Source organism: Dermacentor albipictus, chromosome 7 (assembly GCF_038994185.2).
Source record: "Dermacentor albipictus isolate Rhodes 1998 colony chromosome 7, USDA_Dalb.pri_finalv2, whole genome shotgun sequence".
Taxonomy (NCBI): domain Eukaryota; kingdom Metazoa; phylum Arthropoda; class Arachnida; order Ixodida; family Ixodidae; genus Dermacentor; species Dermacentor albipictus.
Window position 1 is genome coordinate 41,281,848 of NC_091827.1, and position 20,330 is coordinate 41,302,177.

General features: G+C 45.0%; 1 protein-coding gene across 14 annotated transcripts in view; it reads left to right on the forward strand.

Moving 5' to 3' along the window:
• The window catches only part of LOC135920980 (uncharacterized), a 377,473-nt gene that overhangs the window by 17,562 nt on the left and 339,581 nt on the right, over window positions 1-20,330 (forward strand). The window contains exon 1 of one of the 14 annotated variants that reach the window (XR_010570384.1): window positions 8,618-8,680. The exons of the other annotated variants lie outside the window; for them this stretch is intronic. The gene's annotated coding sequence lies outside the window, so the exon portion shown is untranslated. Of the gene's footprint in view, window positions 1-8,617; window positions 8,681-20,330 lie in introns of those variants that run through there. 14 annotated transcript variants of the gene reach the window in all.

Below are 20,330 nucleotides of genomic sequence, written 5' to 3' on the forward strand. Positions count from 1 at the left end.
TAAGGAAAGGAAATGAAGTTAGTCTTCGGATAAAAGATTTAATGTTTTCAGGACGGGAACAGGTGATTAGAATGCCCCAAGTTAAATCAGCGCTAGACGTGATACTTGTGTTGCAGTATTGACATTGTACGCATCGGCATACACGATGGAAGGTTGAAGGATCACCCTACCTCTAAACGGTTAGGCATGATACGTGTAACATGCTAGTAGCCCCTTGTAAGTCCATAAAATGCGGTTTTTGTATGTATCTCCGGAATAACTTTTGTCCCTTCTTTTTTCTTGCATTTCAGCTGTCCTGTTATTACCGGTTTGTCCTACGATATTGCAGCCGCTACGCCACTAACCACAGATACACACCCACGAGCACACACGCTCACATAGACTCCCAGGCACGCACGTACACACGCACAAGCACAAACACGCTAACACACACACACACGCGCACACACACACACACATATATATATATAAATATATATATATATATATATATATATATATATATATATATATATATATATATGTATATATATATATATATATATATATATATATATATATAGAGAGAGAGAGAGAGAGAGAGGGAGAGAGAGAGAGAGAGAGAGAGAGAGAGAGAGAGAGAGAGAGAGAGAGAGAGAAACAATAACATAGCCCTGAATCCATCCGCACGCAGGCATTCTTCAGAAAACCACGTTGTTGGGGTATTTTATTTTCTTGTTTTTTTGCTGCACTTGATTGTCCTCGAATCCCGCAGTAGGGTTTGCCTCCTAATGAGTTCGTGGTTTCGGCACATAAAATTTCATAATTTCATTTTTATTGCGATTAGATTAGGACATCATACCATTTGACTATTATCTATCGACCTTCGCATGACTTTTCCTTTGTGTAAGCAACACGACACGCATGCTTTACCTTCTAGGTGTCCCCGCCATTGCAATTCTGGTGCTCAATGGGGAAGACGCGCAAGAAGCATCTATTGCTTTCGTTGGGTGGGTGCTAAATTGGTTGCAAATAATTAGAGCATAAAGTGGCGTTATGGTTTTATGGTCGACAGAGGCAGTGTCTGGAGTGAAGGTGCTCCTTGTCACCATTTTACTGAGCCGCACCTTGATCCTTATAAAGGAACTACCGATGTGGAAGCGAAGCGCTCTTCCTGGTCCTCTCTTCAATTAGTCCTAGTCCGTTTCCTCTTTTTCTTCATCCCTTGAAACACTCTAAGCCAATTCATTTCTTAGTGCTTCACTCGACTGCATTGCAATGATAGAAGAGAACGAAATTATAATGTTTGATGATTGTCTATCCGTCATTGCTGCGACTTGTCCCACGTGGCGGTACAGTGAGGTGTATTCTTCGTCCCTACGGAGCCCTCGAACACTCCATCGCCAACCCAACGACCAAACGATTCGAAGCTCTGTTGTGCAGTTCAGACTGAAGTTCTGCTCATTATTCTGTCGCTCTCTACGAGTCGACAATGTAACCTATGTTCAACGGAAACGCAACAGCTCATAAGCCCTGGTTTGCCTTGTTGCTTTTCGGGAAAACAATTAGATGTAAGAGTTATTATAATGAGATAGAATGCAGCTATCACTGTGAAGCTCAGTAAGCGCCACAATACCCATCACCACATAATGAAGACACGTATTGCATTAACATGTGACAGGGCGTGCCGTCATGACGCAAAAGAGGTCACGTGAGATCTTTTCGCACTGAGGGCAGCTATCTGCTTGTTAGTGGGCCGTCTTCTAATTTGTTACAGCGGGCTCACAATGACGCGGAAAAAAGCAGGCACATAAAACAACATGCAGCGCTCAGACAACTTGCTCCTTGCTCGCTTGATTGTCTGCTGTGCTCATAATTATTGGGAAGCCCGATGTAGCATTATTACAGTCAGTCCTTGTTTGAACTTTCTATAAACATGGACATCTATTGAAAAGACGTCACGTGGGAGGAAGCACTAATGCTCGTTTTTCTTAAAAACAAAGCATAACATAACTTGTGCGATGGACCTCATGCTCCTGTTTAGAGAAAATATTTTATAGCGGACTATGAGCGATCGCTTGGTAATTAAAAATATAAAAATCACCTGTCAGTAAGCAAAAGCTCTTATTTTCATAGAGTGGAACCGTCTATGGCATGGTGAAGAAGTCTGAGTAGTCACATGAAGTTGGTTGTAAGCTGCGTAAACAGGTGAGCTTTTTTAATTAGAGTAGAACAAATGTTTATGGTAGAACAATACCAAATACCATCATGGTACACGAACTTGTTGTGTTGTGCCAAGCACTGAAAAAATAACTGTTGCTTCGTTTATATGAAAATTTACATCATCTGCTAGCAAAGCAAGCGCCTAATCACTGCCTGGTGGCGTAGATACTGCCCCATCTTTCTCTAGCTGACCTTTGCGCAAATTGATTTCAACAAAAGAATAAGTGACCCGAACGCCAGTGCTATGGTCTACGCGTTCATTTTGCATTCTCTTGTGTTTTTATAGCCGCTATTGTTCTCGCTGCTGAGACTCGTTTAGGCCGGTTTCTGCATGATGAGCTTGAAAATGCAAGCAGGCTGACAGATAACGAAAACCAGAGCGACCTACTTTTCTTTTGTTTTATTTTGCTAACTGTTCTTTCGAAATCTCTATACTCGCTGTGCAGAGTATCTGCTTGCCGCATTGCTCTAAGATGGCTGTCGACATACCACCCCTGGGGCGATAACACTGATATTGGATATTACAAGCACTGTAACATGCACTCCAAGAATAAATCTACTGATCTGCTGGCATTGTTATGCCACAAAGCGCAGGATAACGCATGCCCACTTCAACCGCTTAACTTATGCAGGTGGCTGGAATTACTCTTCGCCATATCTACGGTATATTGAGACCGGTCAGCCACGTTGACGGCAATGGCTGGCCGACGTCAACCTGTATACGAACCGTTGTAGGGGTTGGAGGGACGGGACTTCGGGATGGAAACCCAAACTTGGGAGGATTTATTTACATATTATACACGGAGGTGAGAGACAAGTACCAGACGTACAGACATTACGGGCCGGCAGCAACTCGGACGCTGCGGCCCGCGGCAAGAGGTTCGAGAGAGGTGAATCAGGGAATCAGGGCATGTCCCAGAATGCTCAGGTGTCTCTGGAAGGCTTCTTATAAACCCTTCGAGCACTGCAAGTCACGTCATGTTTGACCAATGGGAGAGTCCACTCCGATGACGCCACTTTCAGCCAATGGTAGGCGCCCGTGTCGTGGTGTCACACCTGGCGGCTTGCTGCGGTCTTGCATCGCAGACTGACAATGCACTTCGAACAATGAGAAGGGGAGGGCTGCACCTGCTTCATTGTCGGATGCCCACCTGCTAATCCCGGCGGTGCACGAACTTGTTGGCACGTAAACTTGTTGCCTTAAACTTGTTTGCTCGGCCGCTTCTCTGGAATGCGCTTTCCTGCTTTTGCATTCCTCAATTAGCTGTGCTGCAATCCGATGTGGTCTGGGGAACTCGAAGTAATCGCAGGAACCAGCTCCATATCTAACAGCTCGTCCTCGCCCCGGTTGTTCTGAATGGCCGGTGAAATCAATTCGCTGGCCATGAGGAACGCTGAAAGAAGCTGCAGGGTACTGGGGTCGAGCCACGTTTGACGAACTTCGGGATCCTGGGCCCTGGAGAACAAACGTCAAACAAACAAAACAGCACAGCGCTGCACCACGCGTAAGCGCAGGCTCTTCACCCCTGACTCGCCAGACTATTACTGAGTCAAAATCAACCCTGATCTTTTATTTCCCCAATTTTGACAACAGTTCAAACCACCCTTCCAAACAGCTATCCATTTCTCCTCGATTGCCGACAAGACCAGAGTACTATTGTTGTTGCAAAACAAAAGGGTCGTTGACGATGCAAACAACAAATGAAAACAGCCGAACATAACTTAAGTGGCCTAACCACACGAACAGCATGTTTCCAATCGATCGCAGTGGCGTACTTATCGCACGTATTGGTGCCACTGAACAATCTGGTCAACCTCACAAGTACGTAATCACAAGCGCACTAGCCTTGTGGTCACTAAACAAAACGCGTACTTGCGTTGTAGGCAAACTTTTCATTCACGCTTACTCACGTTTCTTTCCTGAAAGTCCTACAGGACACGTGACATAAACGAACAATTAAACTTGCGGGACTTACACACTCCGCAGAACTCTTAAAATAATGCGTCTTCTACTAACTCTTTCCACGCACGTTCACTAAAGAAGTCAGAATACGGCTGCCCTCCACACACACTAGCAACCCAGTCATAAAGTCTGCTTCCTTCCGTCCACACAGGACACGCGCTAATGGAACTAAGAACGCCTCTCAGTGCAACTCATGCACTCACTGAAATCTCCGCGCTTAACCTTACAAAATTCAAAAACGCTTAAAAAGAAAGAAGGTTAAATAAAACACGCGCTTTACGATAGGCCCCTTAACAATAACCTTGACCCTCAGGTTACTCACACACGCAAAAAAAAGCCTATCTACTTATTAATGAGCATCTCGCGAGACTACATGTTTACTTAAAACGCATCTTTCAAATCTCGAGCTTCTCGAACGAAAACACAAACAAAGCTCAAACCTTACACATTGAAAGAAACTCTAGTCTCAAATCGCGAAATTTTCCGATGCTCAGAAATAAAAAACACACTTCATTTCTACGGAAGGGCTCTTGGCCTCCCTTTGCAAACGCTTACGTCTGACTCATACTTTGAGTCTAACCCGGGGTGGACGTGGTCTGAAAGCTACTCTGGCTGCCGAGAGACAACAAAAGGGCTGACTAACTATCAGCTCCCCCAAGACGTTACGGTCTCTTGCCAATTTGCGTCCCCGCGTCCCGCTTTCAACACAAACTCGACTGACCGCGTCGCTACTCCCCACCTGGTCTCGTCCTGCCACCTTGCGTTTCTTCGAACTGCACGCTGAGCTGTGAAAAGAACTACGGAACGACGAGGAGCTTAGCAGCCTCGTGCCCTTTGTCCGCGTCCGTGCAGAACATTCTTCGCGGTCCCCCTTTGACCGGTGGCTTGAACGTTTTCGATGCGTCAACATCGTCCGAGACGACCGCATCTTTTTCCTCGCGCCCTGCCCATTTGGGTTTCTCGCCATCTTTGGCGGCGCTACATTAATTACCGTCTCTCGGTCTTTACTGCGCTTCTTTTTACGGCGCTTTCTCTTCGCACTCACCTTCATGTCGCCTTCTCGTGCCTCGTGCTGGCCGGTACACATTTCGTCGGCCCGGATCGGTCTCTTACCCGCACAGTCTGAGTGATTCTCACTTAAATCAACACTCTCTCTGCCTCGACTGGCGGACAGCTCAACCGACTCTGGCACAATGCAGCAGGCTTTACTCGAGTAAGACAACTCGCACTCTTGCGAACTGCCCTCTGCTACATTGCCCAGCTCACGCTGTGCATCGGCACACAGCCCGTCGGTATCGATCGCTGTCTCACGCGCACAGTCCGAATGATTATTACCTGAACCATCCCTCTCTAGGCTATCTAGACTGGCGGAGAGCCGCACCGATCCCTGAACAATGCAGTTGTTTTCTCGTGAGCTACGGAGCTCGCCACCCCGAGAACTATTCTCAACTGCATCGTCCAGCTCGCACTTCACTTCTGCACGCACCTCTGGCTCTACATGGGTGCCCGCTTCTGTCGGGTCAGAAGTACCCTTTTCTTCGCTAGCAACCTCGCTAACATTACCAGCGACGAACACACGTGGTGACTGTGCCAAATTGTTCGCAGCTGGCCTAGCTGTCTCTACAGTCATCTGTTGGCACAGCACCTCGTCGCTCTCCTTGCGGCCTTTAACGGCCTCTGTTGCCACTAAGGCATCGTTAGCAGCTAGCCTTTTCCCTTCACTTATCAATCGGCAGCCAATCTCACAGGCACTACTCTTTTCGTCGGCTTCTGGCGAAAATCTGCTAGATGCTTCCTCATTCTTTCGCTCTGTACTATCTACAGAATTCTCAGACAGCCGTTGTCTCTGTGCCAATAACTGATCACAATACTGTATCTCTTTGATCAGTGCTGCCTTCTCTCTCTCATACTTTTCCTCTCGCTCAAGCTTACGTTGATTCTCACGTTCGTGACGCTGACACCTAAGAGTAAGTTCTTGAAGCTCATGCTTCCGTTCATTCTCGCGTTCTTCACGCTGACGCTCACTCCTAAGCTCACGACGCTCTCGCAAACGTACATGACGCACACGCTCCCGTGGCTCCTGTATCACCTCCCAAGCAAGCTCAATGCTTTTGCCATCATTGCCACTATCGTTAATCGCCTTTATGATAGCTGGCGTCTCCATCCGTTCGTCCGCCTCAACTCCCAAATCGTCGCACACCAACAACAAGTCTAACCTCGTCAACCTTCTAAGATCCATGGCAGCTGCCCCGACAGGTGGCTAAAACTGTTTTCCTTAATTAATTTGTGCAAACACACAATGCAACAAATTCCCGATTCCCAGAACTATCAAAATTGAACACACAACCTTTGAGTCTGGCGAATCATAAGGAAAAAAACCACGCGCTCACTTACGGTTGCAGCACCCTGCCATCCGGTTCATTTGTCCGCTGTTCCCGGTTCCTCCGGACTGCCTGGGTCGAAGGCTCGCTCCTTCTTCGCTACTCCCAGTTTCTTCGGACCTCTTTCGACGAAGGCTCTCTCTTCTTCGCTCTTCCCGGTTCCTTAGGATCTCTCTTGACGAAGGTTTATCCGTAGCGCTGCCACCAGCTGATGCACTCGGAGGCGATCCTACCGCTGCCAACCAGATGTAGGGGTTGAAGGACGGGACTCCGGGATGGAAACCCACAAACTTGGGAGTATTTATTCTACATTATTTACAGGGGACGTGAGCGTCAAATAACAGTCGTACAGACATTACGGGCCGGCAGCAACTCGGACGCTGCGGCCCGCGGCAAGAGGTTCGAGAGAGGTGAATCAGGGAATCAGGGCATGTCCCAGAATGCTCAGGTGTCTCTGGAAGGCTTCTTATAAACCCTTCGAGCACTGCAAGTCACGTCATGTTTGACCAATGGGAGAGTCCACTCCGATGACGCCACTTTCAGCCAATGGTAGGCGCCCGTGTCGTGGTGTCACACCTGGCGGCTTGCTGCGGTCTTGCATCGCAGACTGACAATGCACTTCGAACAATGAGAAGGGGAGGGCTGCACCTGCTTCATTGTCGGATGCCCACCTGCTAATCCCGGCGGTGCACGAACTTGTTGGCACGTAAACTTGTTGCCTTAAACTTGTTTGCTCGGCCGCTTCTCTGGAATGCGCTTTCCTGCTTTTGCATTCCTCAATTAGCTGTGCTGCAATCCGATGTGGTCTGGGGAACTCGAAGTAATCGCAGGAACCAGCTCCATATCTAACACCGTAGATTAACGGCAGTGCTCAGGCAACGTGCATTTTGTGTTCTTATTTAATGATGTGCTTGCATGCTAGTCTGAGCTCCACTGTCGACTACATGGGCTGTGCCATAGCCAATATCTGCGTCACAAGCTCAATCAGACTCTTGCTACTAGTCACTGACACAGGCGTGTGTGGAAGGTTCAACCCCGAAAATGTAGTTTCATATGGCCCATTGCCAAGTATTCTAATTTTGTGAATTCGGATACACTCGGACGCTTTCAGTAGAACCCCAGAAGCGTCCGCATGGAACCGAGAGATTGGTCGTTTGCTGCGTCGAAAACAATATCCACTCTCTTTCCAGAAACAATACTGTTTTAGCCCTTATGCATAATAGCCTGCGCGACGTTATTCACACTCAAACATAAACAGAAAGAAAAGAACTGGGCTCATGTCCGCGTGCAAAAAAATAATCTTATTACGTTAGAACTGTGCGCAATAGCATGTATCAGTCAAATGTGACATCGAGCATAATGTTAGTCGTGGCGACGGGCCAGTGGCAATGAGCTATCAGCAAAGGAAATCTCTGTGAATTCTACCCGAGGATATTGCCTACGAACTGAGTAACGGTTATGCGTTTGCGGAATCACAGAAACATATAACGCTAAAAAGAAGCCACGGGTGCCTCTAAAACATTTTTGCTTTGGTTTAGGCTTCGTTGAGCCGAGCATGTCGAGAAAGTCATGCTTCGCGTGGTTCGAACGAGAGTGTCGCTCTTCGTGCTAACTCGTTCAGCTGACGCCAAACAGTGCGGCTGGCACTTGGTATGACCTACACGGCGCGCATGCTTTTTTGCTCCTATCATACCGCTACCGCTTTGCTTCTGGGACTTGAATGTGGAGGCGTGTAAAATGCACACATTGCGTTCATTGTGTCTGTGCCAAATTGCATTTACTTACTCACTACATAAACAGACACTATCTTCTTATGGAGAACGGAAGCCACTGTTAGAAGCGAAGACGCAGTTCGTCGCCTTTTTACAGCACCTTTTCTCACATCCTGATGGAATAACTATTTCCATGGAGTCGGAGCACGGTTCCTGTTTATCCCACGAAAGTGTTCGCCAGGGGCAATATTCTACGCGTTAGGCGGCTTCAGCGGTGATTGCAGGGTAAATAATATTTTTATTACACGCCAACAACCACAAAAACAGGCATGCTTGAACGAATTTTCCTGCCTGCTTTGCAGAGTTCCTGAATATAGGCCCTTAATTAGGGGGTATAACAAGCGCAGACATACAGAAACCAGGTAAGAAATTAGTTCTCATTCTGGATTCTTATAATGTTATTGCACGCTATCTCCCAGAAAGTATTGTGTCTATGCTGAGAGCGAGAAGAGGACTGCGCTATTACGCCTCTGCGGTCTGCGCCACGCTCCTAAAGGCTTTTGGGCTGCGTGTTCTGCCACAATATAATGCGTTAGTGGAGAGGCCCTGGCATAAAACAAACTCCTCGAAGACTATTCATTACAAAATTAAAAGAATAAATATTTTCTCAGGCACCACAGTAATGGCAGGATAGTCAGAAGTAATTGCTCTCGCGTCTTTTTACATTCAATTATATTAGATGTGACAGTGCGCGTGAGTGCATACACGTGTGGGTGTAGCCTGTTTTAGTTTGTGCCGGGAGTGCTTGTCTGTGAGCGTGTTGAGTAGGTTTGTGACGATGGGTGAGTAGGTGTGTGCGTACGTATGTCAACACATGTCTGAGTGGATTCGCGTATCTTTGCTTAGGTTGCTTGGTAAGACGGTTTCAAATTTCGAGCTTAGTTCGACAAAGCGTACAGCACAGAGACAATGGTCAAAGACAAATGAGAACTGAGGCAATCGTGCGGAAGTACATAAGAAACCTCTTTAAAGTCCTCTGGATGCAGCCAGCGCTGCAAAAACAGTGCATTCCCAACCAGCATACAATTGACAATGACAGGAACGAGACAAATTCTCAAGTGACTCTTGCTTGGGCGAGTTGGTTCATGCTTGAATTAGTAAAGGCAAGGCGCAGAAGATCAGGACTCATGAAGAAGGTTTGTGTTCTTCTTGAGTCCTAGGTCTTCTGCGCCTTGCCTTTACTAATTCGAGATAAATGCCTTGTCGGATTTTCTAGCGGAATGCAGAATATTGGAAAGCAGAGAAATATTGCGAGAAATATTGGAAAGCGAGACATCGCTTTCTGACTGGATCGTACCTACTCGCATATTATATAAATATTTTTTGACACAGTAGAATGAATATTTATGCAGAAACCAGAAAGTACATGCTGGCGCCCGAGCGCACACACACCTAGAAGCGCGAGAAACTAAATCCCAAGCCAGCGCTGTTAACGCCCACAGGCATCTTACAACACTACCACATGGCAAGACAAACACTACCATCACCGCACAAGGTTTTATAGAGAAAGCATGCCATAGCATGGCAGAACCGACAAACAAACATGTATCCACAATTAAGTGTGCACCGTGCTAAGCACCCTGTGCTAAACTCTTATGAATCCAAAGAGTGCGACAAATTAGGAACGCTCTGCCCCATGGTATCGACATTCTTAAGCGTACAAGCACAAACCGATAAAACATCCCAGCACACGATAGTAAGAGGCCACGCTTTCCAGTTCCGACTTGAGGGACCAGCGCAAACCGGCCCGCCGAGAGAGAAAGGTAGCTAAGGCCGATGGACTCCTGGACAGAGGTGAGATCTCTCTGGAATGCTTAGTATCTCGCTTCGCTCGCACGCTGTTTAAAACAAAGTTTCCTCTGTCTAGAAATGTGGCTCGTGAAAGAAATCGAGAAAGTGTAGATGAACCGTTGATAAGCTCGAGACAACGACACCTGCACAATTCCACACGAACTTTATTTGACAGAGCTGGCTATGAGCAGGAACAAGTTGCAACTGGAGGCGCCGGTTGATCACACCACTGCTCGAGATGTCAGAGGCAAATCGCGGTTGTCATTCTTACTATAAAGCCCAGGACCAATGGAGAGATTATACGTGGGAAGAATTGGGTTACTGTGGTACTGATGTTCCTTTTTTTTTTCACTTAAAATTCCCATGTTGCGTATGGTAGGCTTACATCAAGGAAATTTTCCTATTTGTAGATTTAAAAAAAATATATTTATAGAACTGCTAGAATCTACGCATATGTCGGCTGTTTCTAGTACAAAAGTTCTATCTACACGCATGCTATAGACGCTAAAATTCGGTAAGCGCCAGCGCGTTGAGAAGTGTCACGAGTGTTCTAGCCGTAACTCATGTTTACTGCTGCCGTTCTGGAGGCTGACGGCGATGATGGCTGCGTTTTTCACATTCACCTCGTGGAATGTGGTACAGTGAGTGAAAACAGTAGGAGAAGCAATTTTTTTTGCGCACATCCTGTCCGTTCTTTGCGCTTTCTTATGCATAACTTCCTATGCTTCACTTGCTGCAAGCATCACGGCAGTCAACACACTCTCGCATTCTCCATCGAGGCGTGAACAAAAGGGCTATTCATAACTGTGACGTATGTTCCTTCAGGGAAGGAAGTTCGCGATGTGTGTGGAAGACGTTACTTGTGTTCGCTTGAGCGCATTTTGGCTTCCATAACTATGAAGGAGAATAAGAAAACTATAATCAGTAAAAGTTTCTTGTTGGAAAGGCCCCTCACCAAGTCCGATAGCATATTTTAGTTATACACTGGAAGTTGTTGCGTGCCCTCTAAGGAGTGTACTACCGCCAAAATGATTTTTTTTGTTTCCAAATCGGTTGATTAACAGCCGTGATAGAACTACTTCAAGTGCCGCGAAGCCATGATTTCATGGCGCGAGCGTGACCACCGACATACCCACTATCTCCACTGACTTGCCCCAACTCGCCTCCGCAAGCGAAATACATTCACTGCGTTATCCCATACCGGAACCGCGAAGAATAGAGTGACGAATACGCCACCGGCCCCGCCTCCCTCTTTCCTTTTCTTTTTTTTCTTTAGCGTTTTTGCTCAGTGCCGCACTTTCGGCGACCATCTCACTTGCGAACTGTTGTGTTTGTCTCGTTTCGCGCAGCGGACATTTTTGTGTGCTTGACACGAGAACACCCGATAAGCGGTACAGTTCAGTGCAACAATCACGGACACTGATACAGGTGAGAGACAATGAACGAGCATGATCGCGCCGCTTGAACACGGAAGAAAATGACACAGTTTCGTTCTCTGCGCGCGCTACTGCACGAAGTGGGAACAAGCGGACGAAGTGGAAGTACATCTCTCTTGCTACAGTACGAAGTAAAACAAACAGACGCATACATTCGGTGTGTATGTCTTATTAATTTTCTAAACTTCATTTCGCCTATGGAAGCAACAGAATAAACTAATAACTGATGTTGACTCCTATAATTATCGAAGTCACGTGTAACTATGAGTGACGTCACAGCGATTCCATGTACGTAGGCACACTTGCGCGATTGACGTCAGATCTCCAGCTGGGAGCGCGGCCACCGCAAGAAGGGCACACGGCGTTTTGTCAGAAATTTAAAATGTTTTCGTGGTGCGTATGGATGTAGTACTTCGTAGACACCATCGTTAGCGCGTATTGTATGCACTGCGGTTGTCAGCTCAAAATGGCCAGAGCGGGTAAAAGACCCATTATGGAATTTTGCCCGCGGGAAACAAGGCCCAGCAGCTGTCGTGTAATGTTAACGACATGGTCGTGTAATGCTCCTATGTCGGATGCTTTGTCAGTGCTACTTCAAGAACGATGGCTATTGTTTGCTGACGCAGCTACCCTCACCTCTTGCACAACGACATGCAATGTCAGTATTGTTGGGCAGCTGTCTTTTAGTAAACTTGTCAATTATGTTCGATGAAGATAACATACAATAATTTGTTTGCCAGAAACAGGAGAAAGATCCCAATTTCAAAAAGACACGTGCTCCAGCTGTCTTTGAACCTGTCTTTGACCTGGTTCAATTCCCACACAGACGGAAATCGGTCAATTTTCTTTTCAAAGCCACTAATTTACGATGTTTAGTGTAATGTCCATGATAAGTTTGACCCGCCTTTGACCTGTCGAGCTGGCTAAGTCATCTTTAACGAGCCATTTTTTTTGTAGCTAACAAAGAAAGACACGAGAGATGTGTCGCCTTTTACAGAAGATGTGATCTTATACACTACATGGCCTTCATTTTTGCTTAACACATGCTTCTCTTCTCCTTTCGACCGCTCTGCCATTCTCCTAATAAATATTCTGTCGGTCACTCTCCATCAACTTTGACCAAATAGCTGTGTTGCAGTACTTGCCTACAGCCAGACAAGTTGGCGTATTGTTACTGAAGAATCAACGCTGGTTGCAGGCTGAGAAACAACTGTCCGGCAAGCCTGTGACAGCTACCGCCGGAGAAGTACTAAAATGAGCAATGCTGCTTCTGACAGGCCAGCCCAAATCAAGTGTCAGGGACTGAGGGACGGAAAGCACACCGTTAATAAATAACTTTGAACCAGGGTAAATACATCACGCAGATTGAGCGATATTGCTGCCTATTTCAGATACAGTGCTGTAGGCCTCCTTTGCAAATATTACTGGAAAGGCAAGGTGTCATTCCGATTTATATGATACCGTTTCAGATGTTCATTAGTGGTCCCTTTTTCGTCTCTGCATTTTTTTGGCGGTACTGAATAAGTGTCAAACATATCACGTCCTGAAAGATGTCAGCTCATTTGCAGAAAGAAGCAAGAAGAGACTTATTGTTCTCCTTCTTTGTAGATATTGTTGCTCTGCTGTGTACATGCATACTTATAAGATCGCGAGTAGTTTCGAGACTCCAAGTTCAATAAATGAGCGCCAATTGGTCATGGAAACTTGTTGAGCACGTCTTTTTCGCGATCGCTGACGGCAAACATCCTTTGTATATTCATTCATTTCATGCATGATAAGAAATGGCTACCGAGTAATAATCAGAACGAATGGCGATTTCATGATGACAGGTATAAGTGCTGATTGCGTACATAATTTACTACATTTCGCTGAAGGTCAGCTATGTGGGGGCTCCGTTTTTTCAACGCGATCGCCCAGTATTCGCCGCTTGGCACCCTGGACAATCTGCGTGATTGTTGCGTTGCGGTAGGGTTACCATATATATGCATAACATTTCATATGTGGGACATGTATGATACTAGGTATGCGTTGGGTATGAATTCAGAAAGTATTTTGTGATATTTGTTGTATACCCAACACGTGTCAATCTATAGCAAATGCGGGTTGCAGAAGGAAAACAAAGCGTTGCGCCTTTCAGACCATATTAATTGGCGAACATCTGCTTTCCTCCGTCGCAAGAAGGTGACACCTTGAACATGTGACTTGTAGGGGAAGATGTTTCGGTTGTATGCACGGCTTGTAGTCTTGTAATGATGGTCACTCGGGTACAAAGCCTACTATGAGCACTTCCTTTTTCAGGCTCGTAAGGTGACGTGGAGGAAGCAGAAACACGGTGGGATTTGAATACGTACGCATGTGGCGAGCGATAATAGGATGACCTGTATTGGATAAAGTGCGACTTTGCCGGCCTATATACAAAATATGCCATGCTTTCGCTTGTAGTGCACTATATTGCAAGAATCGTAAATTCTTTTTAGTGATTTTCACGTAGTGAAACCTTCTGTCCTGTGTTCACCATAGTCAATTTTAGAAAAGCTGGAAGCATTGCTTGACGTTGAATTCGGGGAAGTAAATGAAGTAGAAGTTGAGAGACACACGCACACCAACGCGCGCACACAAACACACACGCGCACACGCACAAGCACGCGCACAAGCACACACACACACACACACACACACACACACACACGCACACACGCACACACACACACACACACACACACAAACACACATCCTAGAGGCCGCGAATCAATCACACTTTTCCTTGTCTTTCATGAAAAGGCACAATGAGCTGAATCAGCATCAGAAAGAGCAAGAAAGGCAGATGCAGTCCACCGGCGAACGCTTGAGTTTTCCATGAAAATGCCAATCCCGATGCCTGGGTCTTTCCTGCTGGCTGTACGTGTACCACAGCAATGTATATATTACGCTGAAGTTAGGCTTCGCGTTTGAGTAGGAGGCAGTAGCAATGTAGTGCACCAACAGAAAGCGAAATGCGAGCTTGTAAACGAAATAAAAGAAACCTGAGCAATGGCATATATTGTCCGCGGTGAATCCTTGAATATAGTCATGGAAAGTTTATTATCGTAATTTAGCATGCTGTCAGACTCTGCGCACAATGCCTTAACTTCGGTTGCTAGGTTCGAAAATACAGACGACTTATCGACACGTTTAAGCAAGGCAGACGAAATGTTGTGAAACCATACGTATGCTTGAATTGATCTGGTTTGGTTTCCATTTGCTGGTGGCGCATGCTCTTTGAGAGCGGTTGGCCAAGAGTCTGATGGTGCTGTCGAGGACGTTTGAAATATTCCAGAGCGAATTATGGCCATTAGTATGCCGCACTGCTGCACAAACAGACAATATCGGGTCTACATGAGCAAGTGGTATTTAGTCCTCTGTGCGCGCAAACCTATTCGCTTGTCTGGTTTACGTCGTCTTTCCGCTGCTCTCTGCAGATGGCACTGCTATTCACCATTACCGCAGGAGCGCGCAGCCTGCCTTCCTGCTTTATTCGATCGCGTATTGTATAATAACCTAATGCTCATCGTCTAATTGTCTATTCTTTACTATCCGTTTCACAGATGAACAAACACTTGAAGAAAAGAAACAGAAATCTATCTCGAAACAAAATTATAAACAAAATCTGCTCTTTACCATAAGATTGCGCAAGAGAATATGATTGGACCCACATGCAAATGCTGTCTCCAGATAGAGCAAGAATGTAGGAATACTTAATAGACGGTTGCAGTAACACTGCAACAGCTCTTGGGTTCTAATTATTAAGCACGCCTATAATTGCCCATCATCGTAACATTTGTAGTAGCAGTGAAGGTATCTTTAAAGAAGATGATAAGTCTTTTTACGAGATGACTCATGTACGTGTGAATGCAACACTCTTTTTGGAATAGTCGACCTGGCAGGTACAAATCTCGAAAGGCCGTATGGGTGTTGCTTATCTCGTTTAATGCTGAGTGTCTAAAACATTATTGAAATATAGTTAAACTTTCTGTTCGGGCTGAAATAGTCGCTAAGATATTGCATTTACAATAATATATTTGAGTAGGAGAATACAAAACTATCGAGCATTTCTTAATCTTACCTTTAAAAGCGACACCGCTTACTATCTGACATGATGCGACTGTAGAAAGGCTTGGCGCCATACCTACTCAAGGCATAATGAGGTCTGCGTAGCTAACGTTTAATGCCAAAAACAAAATGTCTCAACAGCGGCACGACATGATGTTGTTATCACACAAAAAATTACATTGCTAATATAGATGTAATAAAATAAGTTGGCAATAACCTTGAGATCTAATTGTAAATATACATTTAAAAATATTTACACTGCCAAGGATGCTTAGCGCACTTGCTTAGTCAAATAATTTTTCATTTCAACCCTTTCAATAGAACATGGATTTTCGCAAATAGGCACGATGCGGAAGTATTCTCTGTAGGCTCGTATTTATGTTTATTTTTATGATTATCGTGGCATTGTGTGGCGAAACAAGGCTTAGACGATTGTGGTAACCTGGTGGTGATGTATCAGACGAAGTTTCCGCAGTTTCGTGTGTAGAGTCAAAAGAATTCAGCATGAAAAAATACTAAGCAACGAAACAAAAATAGAAGGCTCGAAAACCAGAAATAGAGATAGCTGCGGGGTCGCCTTTTGAACCTCGCACGTTAGATGTGTTTGATGTAATTTTGATAAACAACCAACGTCTTTACACACATCCTTATTCTACTTAGGAGAAATTTTAGAATAATCAATAGAAGTTACCGTCGATGTTCTTTCCTGAAATGCTCCATACACGCAGCGGTATAAGAATGCACTCTAGAAACAACGTTAATTATGGCCTCTAGATCCGGCTCGCGAAAAATCGAAACACGAAAGGAAAGTCTGGTGAATATAAGCACGCATCCTCTTCTCCATTACAGTCAGCGGGCTGTGCAGAAAGCGAGGATATATGCCTAGGTACCACTACATAGCCTAAAGTACAAAGTACAAAGCAGAAAGAGTCCTTCGCAGACAATCATAAAGCGAGCCGATATAGGAAGCAAACGCCATACGAAGAAAAGTAACGATGCGCATGCAGAGGCGAATGATCGGTGACCCAGGCGGTTATGCCACTCTAGCTGCTGTCGCCGACGTGTCTAGATGTTTGCTTGCGTTGGTTTCCATCTCGACAGATGGTCTAGACAGTCCTATTGCACGTTTCGTCGAACCTTCATTTTGCTTTCGCTGACGTATTCTTGAAAGGATGGCAAAGGATGCGTCTAACGTTGTTTATTTTGGAACTAATGGTGGGCGCAGTACTCTAGAATCATCCCTGGTCCACCGCTTTCTTCCGGTCTGCCCTTTCAGCCACTGTCGTTTCCATTACCCATCACGCGGATAATGTGCTCTGATGGCGGAGTTTCTCTTCTGCTCTGGCCTCTCGGGCATAAGCTACACAAGAACATTTTGTGTAATCCAGAACTTCCGGGTTATCATGTAGTTTTGTCTCGAGAATGAGAAAGTTTTCCTCCCCCGAGGTATAGCATAGAAAACCACATGATAACTGGTGAACATTTCTGTCTTTTCTTTTTTTCTCTCTCTTGCTCGTTTGATTTCGCCTGGCACAAGCATGTAAAACAAGAGAATGCCGACTGGCACAAGAGTGCTCTGACAGCTTTGCCAAACCCGGGAAAGGAAGCAAAGAAACGTTATGTTAACAATAACAGCGCTAAGCTCTATTAAACTTTTTTCGCTGTCTCGAGATTGCTTTCGTGTTTAGCACTGCAAATTTCATGCCAGTTTTGATACTGCTAATATTTTCAATTTGTCCTACTTCTTCGCTAGACTATGATGGTATTTTAATTAAAAGCTCATCCTGCCGGTGGTGTGCAACCTGGTGTACCTAATCTCTAACTTTCATTTGTGGAGTACTACTGATGTCTTCGTCGAATTCCCAATGTGGGCTCTTCAAAAAAGAAATGTTGAAATTACGTGGCATACAAAACTGGTGGCCACACCCGATAAACAATGAGCTTCAATATAACAAGCACAAATAGACCGCAAGGCCTATAGCTACCAGCATTCCTTGAAAAAAAAAGCGGTGCGTACAGCCTGTTTGTAATTTTGTGTTTCAAGCAAAGATATATCGTTGTTCCATATGATGAGACTTTGAGAGTGCAGTCTGCCAATAATATTTACTGCACATGGGATTTTCCGTCTCGTTCCATCGCCTTGATTTCAAAGTTACGGTGTGTTGTAAAATTTGCGAGCTGCCCAGTGATCGAATACAATAGAAGGGCCATGCCCAAATGGAGCAAAGATTCATGTTTGTTGAGGAATCTTCGTCTTGTAACGTTGTTGTCGACTGTACATATACAGTGAGATGAGGTTAGACAAAGGCAGAAATGAGAACAAGACGGCATCTGGTGCTGCCTCGCAGCAACTGTCTCGCTGGGCTTTGCGCATCATACAAGTTCACTCTGACTCCTGTTTTCCGCTGTTGCTTAGTGGCTATTGTGTTGAGCTGTTGAACACGAGGTCGTGGGATCGAATTCCGACCACGGCGGCCGCATTTAGATGGAGGCGAAATGCGAAAACACCCGCGTACTTAGATTTAAGAGCACGTTAAAGAACCCCAGGTGGTTCAAATTTCCAGAGTCCTCCACTACGACATGCCTCATAGTTAGAAAGTGGTTTTGGCACGTAAAACACGATAATTTAGTGTTACCTTCTGTGTTGGTTTACCCTTGCTCTGTACGCTTAAGAATGAAAAGGAAAACATATCGATCGCTCAGACTGAGAACACTGTCTTCACTAATGTATTTGTTTATTAGGCTTCAACAGTGTACTTTTTAAGCTCCAACGCACTGCACCCGACACCAAAATTTACGCAATTAATTTGGTCCTCCACATCGCTAAGGTTGTCAACCGCACAACGAGTGCTTCTCACTGAAGGAGAAGCTTAAGAGAACGTAAAGAAATGGACCATGCCACTTTGAGAACACTAAAAGCGAAGCGCATCTTCAGTCATATGTCTGTGAATAGAAAATAAGAACACACCAGTGCGGGGCAATTTACGCGGTACTTGACCATACATGAGATGGAAAAGCGGAAAAGGTGGCTTTTATAAAAAATAGAAATACATCAGAAAGAATGCAGTTAAAAGACACACCCCAAAGTGCTTTCACTTTGCGGCTGCGCGGAAGTTCCTTCATCCGTCAAGCTTTCTGTCTTGCCCTTTTCTACTAGAGTAGCTAGACTGGCTCATGTGGTTTCTCTATCTTCTGGTGGGAAACAATTTTTTACCGGAAAATAATTAGCGCTCTTACCGCAAATGTTCTTTTTCTTATTATTTCAGTTCCGATTCTGTTGTCAGGCTAGAAAGTGGTGGTTGTTGAAAGCCCTGTCGTATTTTCTACTGCCAGACATAGGTCCTCGCACTCCCAAACCTCCATTTCAGGTGGGGATAAAGCAATGAAACCGCACACAGAAATTGTGTAGGCTAGCTGTGGAAATTAGGTAAAAGCAGCTGCAGCTTCGATAGGATTTGCTATACAACTTAGGTAAACCTGGTTACAACCACACAGTCTTAGACAGACAAGTGGCGTAATAAACACAATTATATTATTGTGAAACGACCACTCGGTATTCATTCAGAGCAGAAACCTCGTCCAACAACCATGCAGGAAAACAACCAAATAGCGCATTGAGCACTCGACCGAAAACATATTTGATAGCATATTTTATAGCCTTTCATTTACTAATGTTCGGAATTGGCATATTTCCTCAAACTACCAGGCTTCGTCTGCTTCCTTTTGTTCGTCCTGTTTAATTGCTCTATTTATTTATATTCAACATATACTAACCGTTTTCTGATGCTTCTTGTGACTTTCTTATGCGGCCAGTCCTCAAAACGTGTTCACTAAATCACACTGCACAGGCCCAACACGATCTTCTTGAGGTGCAATATCCAACTTATGGTCTCGACAACGTCATCTGTGTGTAGCCCCCCTGAAGACCTGTGACAAGTTTTCTGACTGCTGTCACTGCTTTTCACAGATGTCTTAAAGGTGACACTGCATTACAAACGGGATTTGAGATTGTATGTGCGCCGCATTTTCGGCTCATAGCAAAACACCACCTGAGCGTTACCTGCGACGAAACCGTTGATGGTTTTCCTTGGTTTTGCTTGATCCGCATTGATGTCTATAGCCTAACATCACTTTATTCCAGAATCACGGATTTATCTATAAGACACAAAGCTCCTGGGCAAACAAAAGAAAGATTAGCCATGTTTGTCTTAAGCAAAACGCATTTTTGAGCAGCGGGAGATGTATCACAAAATTATATAATAGTAGTGTTTTTTAGCCTTCTACAGGCGTCAAGTAAGGCAGGCAGAGCGTCAAATTACTTAGAGAACATTTTCTTTCTTTTTGATTAGCTCTACTGTACGGCAATTTCCCTACAGTTCTACCATTTACAAGTATAGAACTGTAGCAAAATGAGGCGGTACTGTAATAACAGTTCGTGCATAATACCTTCAAGAGAAAACAAGAGGTGAATGATCGCACTACCTGCACTATATATAGGTTCACTTATTCGAGAAATACGGACGATTGCGATATCACAAAGATTCAAAGTCCACTCTGTCACTTTGTCTTCCTTTCCAAGTCCTTGTAAAATCTGTCTAAGTTACGGTGGTGGAATACCAACTAGTCTTCACTGTCCGTTACCATTGATGAATGTTGATTCATTCTTATATTCCTTGATCTGCAGTGGTAACTTGTA